General features: G+C 37.4%; 1 long non-coding RNA gene across 1 annotated transcript in view; it reads left to right on the plus strand.

Annotated features, from left to right (window-relative positions):
- Nucleotides 1-12,729, plus strand: part of LOC125963014 (uncharacterized) — a 53,962-nt gene extending 41,233 nt beyond the window's left edge. Inside the window, exon 2 of the long non-coding RNA XR_007474774.1 lies at nt 12,508-12,729. This is a non-coding gene — a long non-coding RNA (uncharacterized LOC125963014). The remainder of the gene's footprint in view (nt 1-12,507) is intronic.
- The last annotated feature ends 8,175 nt before the right edge of the window (nt 12,730-20,904 follow it).

Genomic DNA, 20,904 nt, shown 5'->3' on the forward strand with positions numbered 1-20,904 from the left:
AACCAACATTGCATACCAGGAATGAATCCCATTTGGTCACATTGTTGGATGTAGTTTGCTAATATTTTGTTCTGCACTTTTGTATCTATGTAGTTTACTTTAAAAATATTGACATTTTTTGTCTGGTTTTGGTATCAGAGTAATACTGTTCTCATAAAATAAGTTGGGAAGTGTTTTTTTCTTCTATTTTCTTGGAGAGAATATGGAGAATTGGTGCTTGTTTAATAATACAGTGAAAATATACATGTAAGGAAATTTATTTTTTGGAGTTTTTAAATTCTAAGTTCAACTTCTTTCGGTTATAAGACTATTGAGAAAACCTCTTTTATCTTGGTTGAGATTTGGTAGTTTGTAGTTTTCAAGGACAGATCCATTTCTTATAAGATGTCAAAGTTGAGTACTCCATTATTATCCTTTTAATGGCTGGAAGATCTATAGCATTATTCCCTATTTCATTCCTAATGTTAATATTTTGGTCTTCTCTCTTATTTTTGTCGGTTTTGTTAGAGGTTTAGAAATTTTACTGATTTTCTTTCAAAGGAACAACTTTTTGTATTATTGGGTTTTTCCTATTGTTATGCTGATTTCAATGACATTGATTTCTGCTCTCATCTTTGATATTTCCTTTATTCTGCTTATTTTGGGTTTAGTTTGATCTTTTTTCCCCCTAGTTTATTGAGTTAGGAACTTAAAGTATTGCTTTGAGAATTTACCTTGTTTATAAATGTAAGATTTAGATTTATGAATTTCACTCTTAGCACTACTTTAGGTTCATCACACCTCTTAAATAATTTTATCAGATATTAATTTAGCCACTTCTGCTTTTTTATTATTAATATTTTGGGTATATTTTGTTTCTTCCTTTTATATTAAATTTCCCTGTCTTTGCTTTCAAGTGTGTTTCCTTGAATAGCATGCAGTTGGGTCATATTTTTAATTACTCTGCTAGTTTCTGTCTTTCGGTTAGCGTACGTAGTTTATATTATGGTTTACATTTACATTTAAGGGAATTATTGATGTAGTTGAGCTTTTTTACTGTTTACTGTCTGCTTTTTTACTGTTTCCTGTTTGTTTCCTCTATTTCTCATTCTTTTCTTGCCTGTGGATTACTTGAACAGTTTTTTAGAAATCCATATTGATTGACTGATAGTGCTTTTTTTTAGTGTTAATACTTTGTATAGTTTTTGCAGTGGTTGCTCTGTGTATTACCCTAAATCTTATCAGTCTATTGGTATTAACTAATATTAACATTTTATCACTATGTGCGAAGAGTAGAAATCTTCCTCACTGTAAATTATCATTGTGTTGAGTATCAGATAGTGTTATAGTTTTTTCTAGTCATCAAAAATGATTTAAAAACTCATGAGGCAAAGGATAATCTATTGTCTGTACTCAAATTTCTCCTCTTTCTCTGTTGCTTCTTCTTTCTTGATGCTCTAGGATTCTTTTTTTGTTTGTTTCCTTATATTTGAAGAATTTCCTTTGGCCAATGTTTAAGGGTATATCTGCTAGTGGCAAATTCTTTTAGTTTTCCTTTGTCTGACTATGTTTTATTCCCCTTTTATTCCTGAAGGATTATTTCACCAGATATAAAATTAATGATTGACGGGATTTTTTCTTTCATCACTTAAAAATATTATGCCATTTCTCTCTGGCATCCATGATTTCAGCTGAGAAATCCATTGTTTTTAATCTTGGCCTTTTTGTATAGTTATTGCCTCTTTTCTCTCTTGGCTGCTTTAAAAATGTTATTTTTCTTTAGTTTTCAGAAGTTTAATTATGATGTTTCTTGTCATAAATTTCTTTGGGTTACTTCTGTTTGGGTTCTCTCATTATCTTGCATCTGTAGGTTTGTATCTTTAGTCAAATTTGAGAAGTTTTCAGCTGTTATTTCTTCTAATACTCTTTTAGTCCCACTCTGTTTTTCTTCCCTTTCTAGGACTCTAATGATACAAATGGTGCACCTTTTTTTATTATCCCAGAGGTCCCCAAGGTTCTGTTCATTTGTTTTTCTGTCTATTTTATCTCTGTTATTAAGATTGAGTGCTTTCAATTGATCTTTCCTCAAGTTCACTAATTCCATCCTCTGCCATTTCCACTGTACTATTTAGCTCATAAAGCAATCTTTTTGTTTCTATTTTTTTCAGTTCTAGAATTTTTATTTGATTCTTGAGCATGTCTGTCATTTTACTATTTATTTCCTGATTCATATTTTTTATTGAGATTTTTAAGTATTTTTTCATGTTTTCAAGAGAATTAAAAAATTTCCTAGAGGGGTGGGATAGGGAGGGTGGGAGGGAGATGCAAGAGGGAGGAGATATGGGGATATATGTATATGTATAGCTGATTCACTTTGTTATAAAGCAGAAACTAGCACACCATTGTAAAGCAATTATACTCCAATAAAGATGTTAATTTTTTTTTCTTTTATGATGGCTGCTTTAAAATCTTTGATGTTTTGACATGTGATTCATTTTTATGTTGGCATCAGTTGGTTGTGTTTTCTCATTTATGTTGTGATTTTTCTTGGTTGTCATTTTAATGGGTGATTTTCAATCTGTATCCTGGAATTTTGTCTATTATTTTAGGGGACCCTTGATCTTATTTAAACATTTTGTTTTAGCAGGCAGTCACCTTGTTTAGGTTCACCTTGTTTAGGTAGGTCCTGTTATACTTTTGTTGCTCTGGTTTTGAGCAGAACCTTTGTGGTGTTATTTTGGTGTTGATGGGATCTCTATTTGGTCTCTGCTGTTGCTGCCCAAATGATGGAATGTGTTTTCCCAGGCAGGGTCATTTGCTATCTCTCTTTGGGAGAGGGGAGTTTGAGGATCATGAAGTTATAGGAACAAAGAATCTTCCTGGCCCTTGGACACTTGTTTGGTAGGAAATCCCTGCCTGTGGCAGATGCATAGTTTTTCCCAGGCTAGGTGCTTATTGTGTCAGGGTCCCTTTTGCTAGTTCCACCTGGCTGCTCTGGTAAGGCCCATGGGGAAAAAGACCTTCTGGGCAAGGCTTTGCTTATGATTAGGGTGGGGTGGTGAGGGTCAGAGTTGGGGGGATGTTGTCAGTCCCCACCCCTCATCTCATCCTCAGGAGGTTTTGACATGTAATCTTAGTTAATAACCCCTGGACTGTGATCCCTGAGGCTCTCTCATCTGTGATTCTGTAAATTTTTGTGAGGAGAATCTTGACCCTCAAAAGGAGGTTCTGGGTAGTTAGAAGATTGACTTTGAAAGGAATCCCCTGTTTTCACTGTGCTTAGGAGCAAACAGGAGCACACAGGCTCATATGTAACAGAAGCTGTCACTCTATGATCTGTCCTGCAGACTGAGCAGGAGCCTACACAAACAACGAGACATAATGTTTAGACTGCTTTGAAGGCTGTAATAAGGTTTAATTGAGATTGAGGGATATGAAAGTGCTTTGTGAATGCTCACAGCTCAAGAAGTGCAAATTATGAAACAAGAATATTAAATTCTATATTTCAGAATGGTTTTGAGAATGAAATTGAATCATACAAAAGTTCTTGGCATGAATTGGAATCATGTAGATGGCATGACTGTGGTGTGGGCACATATCACACAATTGTTAAGTAGCCCCAGTTGTGTACTATGCATTTACACATCAGTTAGTAAAGTCCTCAGATGTCAGGATCCTAAAATGTCTCTGGGTATATTCCCTCAGAATGCCAAATGGTTACTCCAGAGTCATAAATTTGCCCATTGAATAAAGAATCAGAGCCATGGAAGTTCAATGAATTTATGAAATGTTCCTGAAGTAGCTATGGACAAAATTAGGATGGTTTTGTAAATTAAACCAGAATATGTAAAGTTTGGGGACCAGTGCATCGTTTCCCCATTTGGTGCCCATACCAACCCCTTTGTTTCTGTTTTGTTTTTATAACAGAGAGGTTCTTCCCCACACACTCTCCACCTCAATCTCTACGACCTTTTCTAATAGACACATTTTAAAAAAAATAAACATATACATTCAGTTGTTTTCCTCTTGTTCTTTAAGGCAGGAGATTTAAACTAGAGTACATGGTAAAACACAATTTTTGTAAATCAATATTTTTTTAAGGAGCAGGAAGACCATAGATTTTGACCAACTATCAAAGGGGTCTGTGATCTAGAAGGTTTAGGAAGTACCAGTTTTAAGATTACTTAAAATTTTAAGATGACAACTTTACTTCCTTCCATTCAGAGTTCTCAGAGGTCTCTTAACTAATAACCAAGGTCACACAGCTAGGAAATGAAGCTCCTGAGGTTTGAATCTAAATTTAATGGGGTTAAATGAAGGTCAGAAACCATTCTTAGTCAAAAACCCAGGTCACTTTCACAAAACACTGTTCTGGAATGATGTGGTGGCATCTTGCCAGCTGCTGGCTCATTCTAGCCCTTCCTAATGTAGGGCAAGGCCTGGGCAGCCCCAGATTTCCCAGAATGCTTATCATACTTTTATCTTTCTCAAATTGAAATGTTTTCCACAGCCTAAGTTATAGATCTCAACATTTTCAAGAACATCATTAAGTCTATCCCCCCTGCCCACAGGATCATATAAAAGATTCATGTATCTATTGAAGTGTCAGATAACTTCCAAAATTTTCACTGAAAGTAACCAACAAAATCAAGTGTCCCTATTTTAAGTTGTTTTCCTATGAGTCCAGTACTTTCTCAGATTCTTAGAAAATCAGAGCCTGAGGGGTCCTGAGCCAGAAGAGACCATTTTACAGGTAAAGATGGGAAGAGACTTATCCAGAGTCATTGAGTAAGTTAGCAGAAGGTAGATCAGAAACCAGAATCTTTGGCTCCCAGTCAAATGCTCATCAATAGACGAGTGGCACAGCTTCTTACCAACTTTCCCTTTCTCCCCTGCCCCACTTTCCACCAACTCACCACCAACCTTTAACTTATGCCAGTTGCTGGTGTGGGGAAATGTATGAGAAGGGCAAAGGGAGAGGTAATAAGTACAAACGAATGGGCCAAGGAAAGAGTCATGCTCTGGCCAGTAGACTTCCTTGGGGTGCTAGGCCTTTTTCTGTCTTCCAGGAATCCCTGGGACAGTCTGACCTCACTTTAACCAAGCTTAGCTTATTAGGGCATCAGATCATCATCTTGTGGGAGTGGAAGAGTACAGTCACTCCACCAAGCTGCGCATGAAAACCCCTGGGGCCTAATACAGTGAGCAGGGGACTGAATAAGATTTCATAACAATTAGCAAAAATACCTACTATATGATAGACCATGTGAGAGGTACATTTAATATATTTAGCTCATCTATTTTTCTATATACCTTGGAAAATACATACTGTTAATATCTCAGTGAGAAAACTGAACTCCCGATTAATGATCTGACTTGCTCAAGGTTACACAGCCAGTAAATGCCAATGTTGGAACTAAAACCCAGAGAGCTGCCTGCAATAAGCATGCAGTTTCTTGATAATATTTAATTTTTTACTGTGTGACAGGCACTGTACTAGGCTTTTTGATGTAGTATTAAAATATGTGCAATAAACCTGTGAGTTATATATTGTTACTCTCATTTTACAGGGAAAGACATGGAGGTTCAGAGGGTAAATGTGACTTGCCTAAGATCCACAGAGCTAGTAAATATTGTGCTGTCCAAAAAGTTCGTTCGGGTTTTCCATGTTATGGAAAAGCCCAAACAAACTTTTTGGACAGCCCAATAGTTGATCAGGATTTTAAGCCAGATTTACGTGACTTTGAAGCTCATATCTTCCACCATGCTGCCTCTTTCAGAGATTTGGGAGCATGGTATAGAAAGGATGAATGAGGCTTTCAAAGGAGAGGCTCCTCTTGATGACTTTGGGGATAGATTAAATCTTACATGCTCAATCTATATTGTAATTCTAGGAGTCAGGAACAAACTCAAGTAATAAGATTGGGTGGCTGCGATGTCTGGATCCCAGAGTACTGATAAGTCTTTCAGTCATACTCTACATTCTAGAAACACTTGGATACAATCAAATTGGGCAAGTGAACAGATTGGGAAACTGAAGGAACTCCCACTGGGGTCAAAATGAACTGAGACCTCTTAAGAGTCTAAAGATCAACTCCACCCTTAGAGCAGTATGCTGCATTGTGCTTCCAGGGGCTGCTACCCTGGAGTGAATTGTTATAAATAAGGACACTTGTTGCTGATTTTCTGCTACTTCTATTCAACTGATTCATTTCAGTCTGTAAAGCACTATCTATCACCTCAGCTTGTGTAGCAGTTTTCCAAATCAGATAAATGCCACCTGTGCTCTATCGCTCTTAGACTTAATCTTCAGAAGGGAGAGCTAAGGCCTTGCTGCTGGCCCATAGGTTTCCATATTTATGGTAAATCCATCCCTTTTAATTTTTACAGGAGCTTCTGGGTTTCAGTATAATCCTCTGTAAAATTATGGGTGATGAGTTTATGATCTCTTTAATAGCGTGGTGGCCTGGATTTGCACTTTGGAGCCCCAGTAATTTAGCATAGTGCCTGACCCCAAATAGTTCTCAGATGTTAGATAAATGAATAAAATCAACTTCACAAAGCACTTTTCTGTCTTTTGTCTAGTAGGCAGGGCAGGCAAAACAGAAGCTCAAGATTTGACCAAACCTCCAAATTCAGCTTATCTAATCCCAAACCTGATTCCTTCTAAGCATTTCCACCCAACCAGTCTTTCAAGCCCTGCTTGGAAACCTACAGTTACAGGAACTCATGAGTAGACATCTCCTTACAAAGGTTTTCCTAGTAAAGAATGAACTCTTTCACTCTGTGGCTTCCACCTATGGGTTGTAGCTCCTTGGTACCACACAGACTCTGTCTTTTCTGTCTGCCCTGTCACAAGGCCTGAGCTCCAGTTCATTCAATGACTCTACATAGAGCCTGGGACCTTGCCAACTCTTCACCCTACTGACCTCTCATCTGTACCCACTCTACTTTTTCTGTATCATTTTTGAAGAGTGAGGGCCAGAGCTGGAAACAGAATACTTGTTGGACAATATAGAATAAAGAAGAATGTCACCTCCTCTGCTCTGAAAAATCTCTATTAATAAATAACTAACTATATACTATATACTAACTAAATAACTATTAATAAATCCTAAAATGAAATTTGTTTTATAGGAAACCATTTCACCTTCTTGACCAGAGATCTACAAATTATAACATATGTGCCAAATATGGCCCACTGCCTATTTTTGTAAATAAGGTTATACTACAACACAGCCATGCCCATTCATTTACTTATTATGTATGGCTGCTTTAATGCTCTAAGGGCAGAAATGAGTAGTTGCTACAAAGACCATATGCCTCACAACAACTAAAATATTTACTATATGACCCTTTAAAATTTTGTCAACCCCTATTCTTGATTTATACTGGGGTCCTCATACCAAGCTCATTGGTAAAAACAAAAATGAAAACATAAAATGAGACTCAGAGAGCTGAAATGAGTCGCCCAATTCACACAGCTCAAATATGACGAGAGATGGATTTTTAACCCAGGTCTCTTGGTTCACAGTCTGTGTTCCTTCACCTCATGGTCCCTTAAGTGTTCACCACCAATTACTTCAAGCTGGGACATGCTGTGGTGCTATGATTTTATGGTCTCTAGTTGCCCTAGTTGAGTTCTCACTATCAGCCAATGCTTGCCTAGATCAAAGCTGCTGGGCTCAGGTCAGTTCTTGTCAGTCATTCCCTTGTTCCATCCATGTTTACCTTGCTGCTGGGGTCACAGTGTTCTTGGCCAGCGATCAGGATAGGCTTTCTAGAGAATAAGCCATTCAGGACTCTTTGCCTACAGTGGTAAGGAAACCAGGCTGGCTGAACCTCAAGGCACAACAGGGCAAGGAGGGAGCCCCACACAATCTGTGTCGCAGTCCAGGAGAAGAACTAAGGGCTGACTGATGGGGTCATCTCTCAGTCACCATCACTCATGTCCTTGACTCTAGAAATATTTCTAAGGAATAAAAAATGAGGAGAGAGAGATAGAGATAGAGATAGATAGATAGAGAGAGAGAGAGAGAGAGAGAGAGAGAGAATGAGAATGGATATATACCTGATCAGCAAGAACAAATTCCTTTGATTTATTCATTTCCTTATTAATTAATCCTACTTTTTGTAGCTGAGCACACATTTAGACAATTTTCTGGCTTCTAGCAGAGCTGGCATGGCTGACTAGACATTTCTCCCCATACTCTGATAGGACCTGGCTGGACCTCAAGAAAGGGGCCCATCCATGGCCAGTTCTATATGGGCAGTCCTACTCCAGGACACACAGGCTACTGGGGTGGGGGAGGGCAGTCAAAGCAACCAGTGTAGGTTGCTATGAAACCTTCCCTCATCCACGATCCCCTCTCCCCAACCCCACATTCATCCACAAAAGTCCACAGCAATGAAATTCAGGGATGAACAGGAATACTAGGAGCAAGGCATTATAGGTACACATCTACCATCTAAACTGTAGTACCAAAAAATACCAGAACTCAAGAGGCCTTTAGAGATCATATTGTCCAACCATCTAATTTTACAAATTGGACAACTCATGCTGGAGAAGTGAAATGATCCACCTAAGGTCACACAGAGATCAATTCACAAGCACAGAATCATTGGATTCTTCAAGCTGAAAGAGTCTGTAGATGTCATTTGTCAAACTTCTTCATTTTAAAGATGGGGAAACTGAGGCACAATCTCCAGGACAGAAATTGTGTCTGATTCATTTATGTATCCCCACACATAACAAAGTGCATTGCATAGAGCAAACACTCAAAAAATCTTTCTCGAAATAAAGAGGCATCAAATCTTAAGAAAGTATCTTTTTCACTGTGTTTTGTCCACTTCTCATTTTATAGGTGAATAAATCAAGGCTCAAAGAGGGAAATGGTTTGCCCTACATCCAGAAAGAATTAGAGCTGAGACAAGAACTCAGTTATCCTAAGGTTAAGCAATGTGCCCAAGGTCCCACTCTTAATATATGACATTGCAAAATGAGCCCATTTTTTTCCCTTGCAGTATTTTAACATTTATCCCTTCATTTCTTCCTCTCTTTCTTTTTTCCTTCCTGAAACATCTCCTGAGCATCTGTCATGCATGGGGGAATACAGTAATCATAAGATCCAGTTCCTGCAAACAAGTATTTACAAAATGCACTCCAGTTGAGATCTGGAGGCAAGAGTGCTTAAATCAGAATGGAAGAACCATGGACAATTTCTCAGAGGGACAGACATTTGAACTGGTGGGATTATAAGAGCTTACAAAAAATATAAAGTGGGAAAGGACATGTCTGGTAGAAATAATAGCAGGTAAAAAGGCATAATGTATTTGGAGAATATTGAATAGTAAAGCCAGGCTGCCACATAGGATAACTTGGGCAAGGGAGGAAGAAGATTTCAAGGGGAAAGAAAAATGAGAAAACCAGATTATAAGTGCCTTGAATGACAGAATAAGGAGCATAGCATTTAGTCTGAAGATCAGTAGGAAAAGTTTTGAAACAGGTGATGGATGTAGTCAGTTTTGTGGTATAAACTGACCATTATATAAGAGTAGAGGCATCTCTTATCTCTGTCATAAGATAGCTTTGACTCTATTTTTGTTTACTCTTCCCCAGTGTTTGGTCCATAGGGAGCTTAGTAGGCACTAAGTGTAAGATTCCCACTATGCTTTTCAAGACTTTTCTATCTTTAGGCCACGCAGAAACTTCTCTCCTCTTACACTGCCACCTCTGATTGTTTCTTTCGTTCTTTCTTTCTTTTTTTTTTTTTGATGATAAGGAATGTTTATTTTTAAAGTAAAAATTTTTGTTTCATATTTTTTAACACCTTTATTGGAGTATAATTGCTTTACAATGGTGTGTTAGTTTCTGCTTTATAACAAAGTGAATCAGTTATACATATACATATGGTTCCCATATCTCTTCCCTCTTGCATCTCCCTCCCTACCACCCTCCGTATCCCACCCCTGTAGGTGGTCAAAAAGCACAGAGCTGATCTCCCTGTGCTATGTGGCTGCTTCCCACTAGCTATCTATTTTACGTTTGGTAGTGTATATATGTCCATGCCACTCTCTCACTTTGTCACAGCTTACCCTTCCCCGTCCCCATATCCTCAAGTCCATTCTCTAGTAGGTCTGTGTCTTTATTCCCCTCTTACTCCTAGGTTCTTCATGACCTTTTTTTTTTCCTTTAGATTCCATATATATGTGTTAGGATACGGTATTTGTTTTTCTCTTTCTGACTTACTTCACTCTGTATGACAGACTCTATGTCCATCCACCTCACTACAAATAACTCAGTTTCGTTTCTTTTTATGGCTGAGTAATATTCCATTGTATATATGTGCCACATCTTATTTATCCATTCATCCAATGATGGATTGTTTCTTCTTCTCTTATCAGATTCAAAGTTCTGGGGCAGTGCAACGTGCTACATGAAATGTGAACTGGAAAGGAAAAGACCCAGATTCTGATGCTTTTTCAGTTAGTTTTAGATGTGGCCATGCAGGTACATATGCAAAGAAAAATTTGGCAGAGGGTAAAGTCAGGGATAATGGAGAATAATGGATGAGAAAGTTTCTCTCAAAGAAGAGAACGTGTGTCTACCAAAGAAAGTAACTCCACTATCAGGGCAGGGAGTCTTTGCAACTCCTGCCCAGCAAGATTCATTTATTGTTATAGATCAGTGTCTGTTGTGCATTTTTTAAACATCTTTATTGGAGTATAATTGCTTTACAATGGTGTGTTAGTTTCTGCTTTATAACAAAGTTAATCAGTTATACATATGTTCCCATATCTCTTCCCTCTTGTGTCTCCCTCCCTCTGCCCTCCCTATCCCACCCCTCTAGGTGGTCACAAACCACCGAGCTGATCTCCCTGTGCTATGTGGCTGCTTCCCACTAGCTGTCTATTTTATGTTTGGTAGTGTATATATGTTGTGCATTTTTCACACTTTATTATCCTAAAGAGTTTTTAGGAAACAATAATATTTTTATTTTGTTGTTTTAGGGTATGGACAAGGAACGGATAACATATCTTTTTGTTTATAGTTTTACTGGATCATGGGAAACCATATCTGGGGTTGAAGGAGATGACTGCAAGTTACCCAAAGATTCTGGACTTTGTGATAGATGCAGTAACTCGATGGAACTTTGGGTTGTCTCTTTTGGGGAGGAATTGAACATATTCTATGTGGGTTGAGAAGTGTATGTGAGTCGGCAGACTGTGGCAGAGTCTGCTGGTTGTCCAACAGTCTCCATTTCTCCCTTTTTCCTCTAAGGAAAAAGCTTAAAATTTAGATGGGCACATAGCCACACACTGAGAGACTATATTTCATAGTGTTCCTTGGAAATTATTATCTCTGTTTTCAAAAGAAGGAACAGAGGCTCTGAGAGGTTAGGTAGTTTAACAAAAGTAAACTGCTTTAAACTGTTAAGTGGCTGAGTTGGGATCCAAGTGAAGAGTTGTCTCATTGCTGCCTTTATCCTCCTCAGTTTTTATTCACAATCATAGGCTAGTTTGATGGATTGAGGGCATGAAGTATGTGGAATTAATCTAAGACTGAAAGGGATTTATCATTTGTGATAGCCATAATATTTCTTCCAAGACCAGATTGCTTAACTGCTTTCTTTCTAGATTGTGATTCTCAGTTACTTGCTATGAATCTCAGAACGTAAGGGCTTTCAAAAAGTGTTTAATTGTTTCTGTATAGATGGGAATTCTGAGGTCTAGAGAGGAGAAATGATTTGCCCAAAGTCACAAGGCAGTTTTGGTAGACTAAGGACTACAGTAACGTCTGATTCCCAGCGTGGTGCTCTTTATCCTCCAGTTTAGTTATCACTCTTGGTGTTGTTAGAGGTGGAAATACCTTCAAACCATTGAGTTCAGCATTCCCAAAACTGTGTTATATAGACTTGATAGGTGTCATACAACAAAAAAGTTCTTCACTCAGATAAGTTTTTGAAATTCTGGGTTAAACAACCATCTAGACAAAACTAAATAGGTTTTCTTTCTGGTTCTGCTATGTTGCCATAGCCAAGTAGCTTAATCTCTCTGTGCTCTGTTTCCTCAATACTAAAATGGGGAAAATGAAAGTATTTACTTTGTTTAGTTGCTGATAGTATTATATGAGTTAATATTTTCAAATTTCTTTGTCAATTAAAAAATAGTTATCATGCATAAATAAATCACAATATTTTTATACAATGGAATGCTACATGACGACGAAGATGAACAAGTACTGGTATACTCAATAACATGGATGAATAACACACATAATGTTGTGTAAATGGAGCCAGACACAAAAGAGTACAAATTGTGTAACTCCATTTGTGAAAAATTTAAAAACAGAAAAAGATATCTAATCTATAGTGATAGAAGTTGTGATATTGGTCACCTCTGAGAATGTGTAGAGGTTATTACCAGAAAGATGCTCAAACAGGGCTTCCAGGATGTTAGTAATGCTGTTTCTTGATATAGCTTCTGATTATATGAATGTGTTCATTTTGTGAACATTTTGTTTTTCAGGTACGCGGTCCTCTCACTGTTGTGGCCTCTCCCGTTGCGGAGCACGGGCTCCAGACACGCAGGCTCAGTGGCCATGGCTCACGGGTCTAGCCGCTCCGTGGCATGTGGTATCTTCCCAGACCGGGGCACGAACCCGTGTTCCCTGCATCGGCAGGCAGACTCTCAACCACTGTGCCACCAGGGAAGCCCCTTTGTGAACATTTTAAAGCTATACTATCATGGTTTGTGCTTGCTCCTCCAATTTCTTCAGGTATTTACTAAAATGCATGAAGGTATCCCTGGCTAGTCTCTCTAAAATTGCAAGCTTATCCCATGTACACAAGTCCTATCTCACTTCACTTTATAGTATGTATCATTAACTACTATATATTTAACTTTTTATATCTTGGGGTTATGTTTCCCCCTACAGAATGTAAGCTCTGTGATGATGTTGCTACTGAGTTCACTATTTTAGAACTCAGAACTCCATAGAGTCTGATACATGGTAGGTGACTGGTAATTATTTGTCAAATGAATGAATGAATGATTGAATAAATTGGATACCTGATGCAACTGGTGAAGATAATCAGACATGAGATGAGGCAGTTGGAAAAATCATCCTAAGCAGCAGGAGCAGCATTTACAATGTCCCATAGGTCAAAGAGAAATTTTGGTGAGCTACAGATTGTTCAGAATGGCTAGAGTATATTAATGTAAAAACAAGAGAGGAGAGAAATGAAACAGGAGCTAAATCTTGAAGTGTTCTGTAGACCACAAAAAGGATTATAGACCTAATCCTAAAGGCAATGCTGAGCCAGTGAATAGTTGTAAGTAGGGGAGAAGCAAGGTGAGGTTAACCATTAGCAATACCTTTAAGCCCTTGAGTGGTTTATGCCCTTAATAAATGAGAACATTGATTTCTAATAGCCATATGAATAACAAAATTGTTGTGATTGGAAAATAATTCTAGACTCAGTTTCATCTGTTAAAGAGAAACAATGAAAATACTTACCCTATGTAGTTGTCACAAGTTTTAAATTAAGAAAATCTCCTAGTTCAAATATGAAGCATATATTAGGTGCTTAATAAATGATTGTTGACCAAGAAGCTCTTCTCCCCAGTTTTCTTTTGGAGAAGTAGTACATTGCCACAAGTGGAAGAAACTCAAGAGTTTCTGAGTCATACGTAGATGGACTCCAATTTCATCTCTGCTATTCCCTCGCTGTGTGGCTTTTGGAAACTACATACTTTTGACTCTCAGCTTTCTCCTTTTTACAAAAGTGATAGAAACACCTGACTACTCCCAGCTAAGGGGCTGAAGTCACAACTTTCTTATGCTACATTGAGTTGCTGAGCTGGGGTGCAGCACTGACAGGAACTTGATGATGGAAATTAAGACATGAACAAGGAAGAGGTAAAGACACATGCAGTCTGTCAGTCTTGGTAAAAGCCCCTGCCTGCTAAGATCTCAACCCAGTCACTGTTTACACTTCAGCATCACTCTCCCAAAACTACAGCATCAAAAGGTAGAAAGCATGAGGTTCTCAAAATGATTCACTTGATATTTGTCTTTCTTATAAAAAAAGGGTACAAATAAATTTATTTACAAAACATAAGTAGAATCATGGACGTAGAAAACAAACTTATGGTTACCAGGGGATAAGGGGGAAGGAATAAACTGGGAGATTGGGATTGACATATATACACTATTATTTATAAAATAGATAACTAATAAGGACTTAATCTATAGTGCAGGGAACTCTACTCAGTACTCTGTAATGGTCTATATGGAGAAAGAATCTAACAACAACAAAAGAGTCGATATTTGTATATATATAATTGATTCACCTTGTTGTACACCTGAAACTAAAACAACATTGTAAGTCAACTATATTCCAAAAAAATTTTTTAAATAAAAAATGAAAACCATGAGAACATTTCTAAAAAACAGAAAAAAGTAAAAATGGTTCACTTGTAAAAAAATTCCCAGTGTTAACCATAACAAATGATACAGTATTGGATTTAATCTCACCAACAAATCAGTAGTGGTAAAGCTTAGACACTCACTAAGAATGATCTAAGGGGTTTTTAAAAGCATAATTATTTGGGTCCCACCCTCAGAAATGCTGACTTAGTTGACCTGGAATGAGTCAAATGTCATATAGGGTGAAAAATACATGTTTAAAGACCTGTGTTGTATGAGACTTGAACTCACTGAATCTTTACAACACACTAGCAATGTAAGTATTATGTACCCCATTTTACTGAGGGAAATGAAGCTCAAATAACTAAAATAAGTTGTCCAATATCACACAGAGAATAGGTGGAAGAGCCAGAATTCTAGCTTACGCCTATCTGAGTTCTAGCCCTCCAGCTGCCTACCATAAACTCTGCAAGCCAGAAGGGACTGGCAGGACATATTTAAAGTGATGAAGGAGAAGAACCTGCAACCAAGATTACTCTACCCAGCAAGGATCTCGTTCAGATTGGTGGAGAAATTAAAACATTTACAGACAAGAAAAGCTGAGAGAGTTCAGCACCACCAAACCAGCTCTACAACAACTGCTAAAGAAACTTCTCTAGGCAAGAAACACAAGACAAGGTAAAGATCTAAAATAATGAACCAAAGCAATTAAGAAAATGGGAATAGGAACATACATATCGATAATTACCTTAAAGGTAAATGAACTAAATGCTCCCACCAAAAGACACAGATTGGCTGAATGGATACAAAAACAAGACCCATATATTTGCTGTCTACAAGAGACCCACTTCAGACCTAGAGATACATACAGACTGAAAGTAAGGGGATCGAAAAAGATATTTCATGCAAATGGAAAAAAAAGAAAGCAGGAGTTGCAATTCTCATATCAGACAAAATAGACTTTAAAATAAAGCCTATTAGAAGAGAACAAGAAGGACACTACATAATGATCAAGGGATTAAACCAAGAAGAAGATATAACAATTGTAAATAATTATGAACCCCCCATAGGAGCACCTCAATACATAAGGCAAATACTAACAGCCATAAAAGGAGAAATTGACAGTAACACATTCATAGTAGGGAACTTTAACACCCCACTGTCACCAATGGACAGATCATCCAAAATGAAAATAAATAAGGAAACACAAGCTTTAAATGATACATTAAACAAGATTGACTTAATCGATATTTATAGGACACTCTATCCAAAAACAACAGAATACACATTTTTCTCAAGTGCTCATGGAACATTCTCCAGGATAGATCATATCTTGGGTCACAAATCAAGCCTTGGTAAGTTTAAGAAAATTGAAATTGTATCAAGTATCTTTTCCGACCACAACGCTATGAGACTAGATATCAATTACAGGAAAAGATCTGTAAAAAATACAAACACATGGAGGCTAAACAATACACTACTTAATAATGAAGAGATCACTGAAAAAATCAAAGAGAAAATTAAAAAATACCTAGAAACACATGACAATGGAGACACGATGATCCAAAATCTATGGGATACAGCAAAAGAAGTTCTAAGAGGGAATATTATAGCAATACAATTCTACCACAAAGAAACAGGAAACATCTCAAATAAACAACCTAACCTTGCACCTAAAGCAATTAGAGAAAGAAGAAGAAAAAAACCTCAAAGTTAGCAGAAGGAAAGAAATCATAAAAATCAGATCAGAAATAAATGAAAAAGAAATGAAGGAAACGATAGCAAAGATCAATAAAACTAAAAGCTGGTTTTTTGAGAAGATAAACAAAATAGATAAATCATTAGCCAGAATAATCAAGAAAAAAAGGGAGAAGACTCAAATCAATAGAATTAGAAATGAAAAAGGAGAAGTAACAACTGACACTGCAGAAATACAAAAGATCATGAGAGATTACTACAAGCAACTCTATGCCAATAAAATGGACAACCTGGAAGAAATGGATAAATTCTTAGAAATGCACAACCTGCCCAGACTGAATAAGGAAGAAATAGGAAATATGAACAGACCAATCACAAGCACTGAAATTGAAACTGTGATTAAAAATCTTCCAACAAACAAAAGCCCAAGACCAGATGGCTTCACAGGCGAATTCTATCAAACATTTAGAGAAGAGTTAACACCTATCCTTCTCAAACTCTTCCAAAATATAGCAGAGGGAGGAACTCTCCCAAACTCATTCTACGAGGCCACAATCACCCCGATACCAAAACCAGACAAAGATGTCACAAAGAAAGAAAACTACAGGCCAATATCACTGATGAACATAGATGCAAAAATCCTCAACAAGATACTAGCGAACAGAATCCAACAGCACATTTAAAGGATCATACACCATGATCAAGTGGGATTTATTCCAGGAATGCAAGGACTCTTCAATATACGCAAATCAGTCAACGTGATACAGCATATAAACAAATTGAAGGAGAAAAACCATATGATCATCTCAATAGATGCAGAGAAAGCTTTCGACCAAATTCAACACCCATTTATGATAAAAATCCTGCAGAAAGTAGGCATAGAGGGAACTTTCCTCAACATAATAAGGCCCATATATGGCAAACCCACAGTCAACATCATCCTCAATGGTGAAAAACTGAATGCATTTCCACTAAGATCAGGAACAAGACAACTCACCACTCTTATTAAACATAGTTTTGGAAGTTTTAGCCACAGCAATCAGAGAAGAAACCTAAATAAAAGGAACCCAAATCAGAAAAGAAGAAGTAAAGCTGTCACTGTTTGCAGGTGACATAATACTATACATAGAGAATCCTAAAGATGCTACCAGAAAACTACTAGAGCTAATCAATGAATTTGGTAATGTATCAGGATACAAAATTAATGCACAGAAATCTCTGGCATTCCTATACAATAATGATGAAAAATCTGAAAGTGAAATCAAGAAAACGCTCCCATTTACCACTGCAACAAAAAGAATAAAATATCTACGAATAAACCTACCTAAGGAGACAAAAGACCTGTATGCAGACAATTATGACACACTGATGAAAGAAATTAAAGGTGATACAAAGAGGTGGAGAGATATACCGTGTTCTTGGATTGGAAGAATCAACATTGTGAAAATGACTCTACTACCCAAAGCAATCTACAGATTCAATGCAATCACTATCAAACTACCACTGGCATTTTTCACAGAGCTAGAACAAAAGATTTCACAATTTGTATGGAAACACAAAAGACCCCGAATAGCCAAAGCAATCATGAGAACGAAAAACGGAGCTGGAGGACTCAGGCTCCCTGACTTCAGAGTATACTACAAAGCTACAGTAATGAAGACAGTATGGTACTGTCACAAAAACAGAAATATAGATCAATGGAACAGGATAGAAAGCCCAGAGATAAACCCACGCACATATGGTCACCTTATCTTTGATAAAGGAGGCAGGAATGTACAGTGGAGAAAGGACGGCCTCTTCAATAAGTGGTGCTGGGAAAACTGGACAGGTACATGTAAAAATATGAGACTAGATCTCTCTCTAACACCATACACAAAAATAAACTCAAAATGGATTAAAGACCTAAATGTAAGGCCAGAAACTATCAAACTCTTAGAGGAAAATATAGGCACAACACTCTATGACATAAATCACAGTAGAATCCTCTTTGACCCATCTCCTAGGGAAACGGAAATAAAAACAAAAATAAACAAATGGGACCTAATGAAACTTCAAAGCTTTTTCACAGCAAAGAAAACCATAAACAAGACCAAAAGAGAACCCTCAGAATGGAAGAAAATATTTGCAAATGAAGCAACTGACAAAGGATCAATCTTCAAAATTTATAAGCAGCCCATGCAGCTTAATAACAAAAAACCAAAAAACCCAATCCAAAAATTGGCTGAAGACCTAAATGGACATTTCTCAAAGAAGATAAACAGACTGCTAACAAACGCATGAAAGAATGCTCAACATCACTAATCATTAGAGAAATGGAAATCAAAACTACAATGAGATATCATCTCACACCAATCAGAATGGCCATCAACACAAAATCTAGAAACAGTAAATGCTGGAGTGAGTGTGGAGAAAAGGGAACCCTCTTTCACTGTTGGTGGGAATGTAAATTGATACAGCCACTGTGGAGAACAGTATGGAAGTTCCTTAAAAAACTACAAATAGAACTACCATATGACCCAGAAATCCCACTACTGGGCATATACCCTGAGAAAACCATAATTCAAAAAGGGTCATGTACCAAAATGTTCATTGCAGCTCTATTTACAATAGCCTGGAGATGGAAACAACCTAAGTGTCCATCATCGGATGAATGGATATAGAAGATATGGCACATATATACAATGGAATATTACTCAGCCATAAAAAGAAACGAAATTAAGCTATTTGTAATGAGGTGGATAGACCTAGAGTCTGTCATACAGTGTTAAGTAAGTCAGAAAGAGAGAGACAAATACCATTTGCTAACACATATATATGGAATTTAAGAAAAAATAATGTCATGAAGAACCTGGGGTAAGACAGGAATAAAGACACAGACCTACTAGAGCATGGACTTGAGGATATGGGGAGGGGGATGTATAAGCTGTGACAAAGCGAGAGAGAGGCATGGACATATATACACTACCACACGTAAGGTAGATAGCTAGTGGGAAGCAGCCACATAGCACAGGGAGATCAGCTCGGTGCTTTGTGATCGCTTGGAGGGGTGGGATACGGAGGGTGAGAGGGAGGGAGACGCAAGAGGGAAGAGATATGGGAACATATGTATATATATAACTGATTCATTTTGTTGTAAAGCAGAAACTAACACACCATTGTAAAGCAATTATACTCCAATAAAGATGTTAAAATAAAAAAGTCTTAGAAGCCTTGCCAGAGGAGCGTTTAGGGTTCAGGGAGAGCTACTTGAAGTGGACCTCATGAAATGAATAGGTATTTCCTGTCCTTGAAAGTCTCATAGGCAGCAATATAGCACAGTGATTGAGATCATATCTATAAAGCCAGTAATTGCCTTGGTTCATTTCTTAGTTGTGCCACTTTCTAATTACATGGGCAGGCTAATTAACCTGTCTCAGTCTTGTCAGCTATTAAAATGGCAATAATAATGATATCTATTGCACAGGGTTATGGTGAGGATTAAAAGACAATATTTATAATGGAGTTAAAAGAGTGTGTAGTGTATAAAAAGAGAAATGTAAGTTCTTGGAAATCAACTAAAATTAGAAATACAGACCTGTATGCAGAAAATTATAAGACACTGATGAAAGAAATTAAAGATGATACAAATAGATGGAGAGATATACCATGTTCTTAGATTGGAAGAATCAGCATTGTGAAAATGACTCTACTACCCAAAGCAATCTACAGATTCAATGCAATCCCTATCAAACTACCACTGGCATTTTTCACAGAACTAGAACAAAAAATTTCACAATTTGTATGGAAACACAAAAGACCCCGAATAGCCAAAGCAATCTTGAGAACGAAAAATGGAGCTGGAGGAATCAGGCTTCCTGACTTCAGACTATACAACAAAGCTACAGTAATCAAGACAGTATGGTACTGGCATAAAAACAGAAATATAGATCAATGGAACAGGATAGAAAGCCCAGAGATAAACCCACGCACATATGGTCACCTTATCTTTGATAAAGGAGGCAGGAATGTACAGTGGAGAAAGGACAGCCTCTTCAATAAGTGGTGCTGGGAAAACTGGACAGTTACATGTAAAAGTATGAGATTAGATCACTCCCTAACACCATACACAAATATAAGCTCAAAATGGATTCAAGACTTAAATGTAAGGCCAGAAACTATCAAACTCTTAGAGGAAAATATAGGCAGGACACTCTATGACATAAATCACAGCAAGGTCCTTTTTGACCCACCTCCTAGACAAATGGAAATAAAAACAAAAGTAAACAAATGGGACCTAATGAAACTTAAAAGCTTTTGCGCAGCAAAGGAAACCATAAAGAAGACCAAAAGACAACCCTCAGAATGGGAGAAAATATTTGCAAATGAAGCAACTGACAAAGGATTAATCTCCAAAATTTATAAGCAACTCATGCAGCTTAATAACAAAAAAACAAACAACCCAGTCCAAAAATGGGCAGAAGACCTAAATAGACATTTCTCCAAAGACGATATACAGACTGCTAACAAACACATGAAAGAATACTCAACATCACTAATCATTAGAGAAATGCAAATCAAAACTACAATGAGATATCATCTCACACCAGTCAGAATGGCCATCATCAAAAAATCTAGAAACAATAAATGCTGGAGAGGGTGTGGAGAAAAGGGAAGCCTCTTACACTGTTGGTGGGAATGTAAATTGATACAGCCACTGTGGAGAACAGTATGGAAGTTCCTTAAAAAACTACAAATAGAACTACCATATGACCCAGAAATCCCACTACTGGGCATATACCCTGAGAAAACCATAATTC

The sequence above is a fragment of the Orcinus orca genome, chromosome X, assembly GCF_937001465.1.
Source record: "Orcinus orca chromosome X, mOrcOrc1.1, whole genome shotgun sequence".
NCBI classification, from domain to species: Eukaryota; Metazoa; Chordata; class Mammalia; order Artiodactyla; family Delphinidae; genus Orcinus; species Orcinus orca.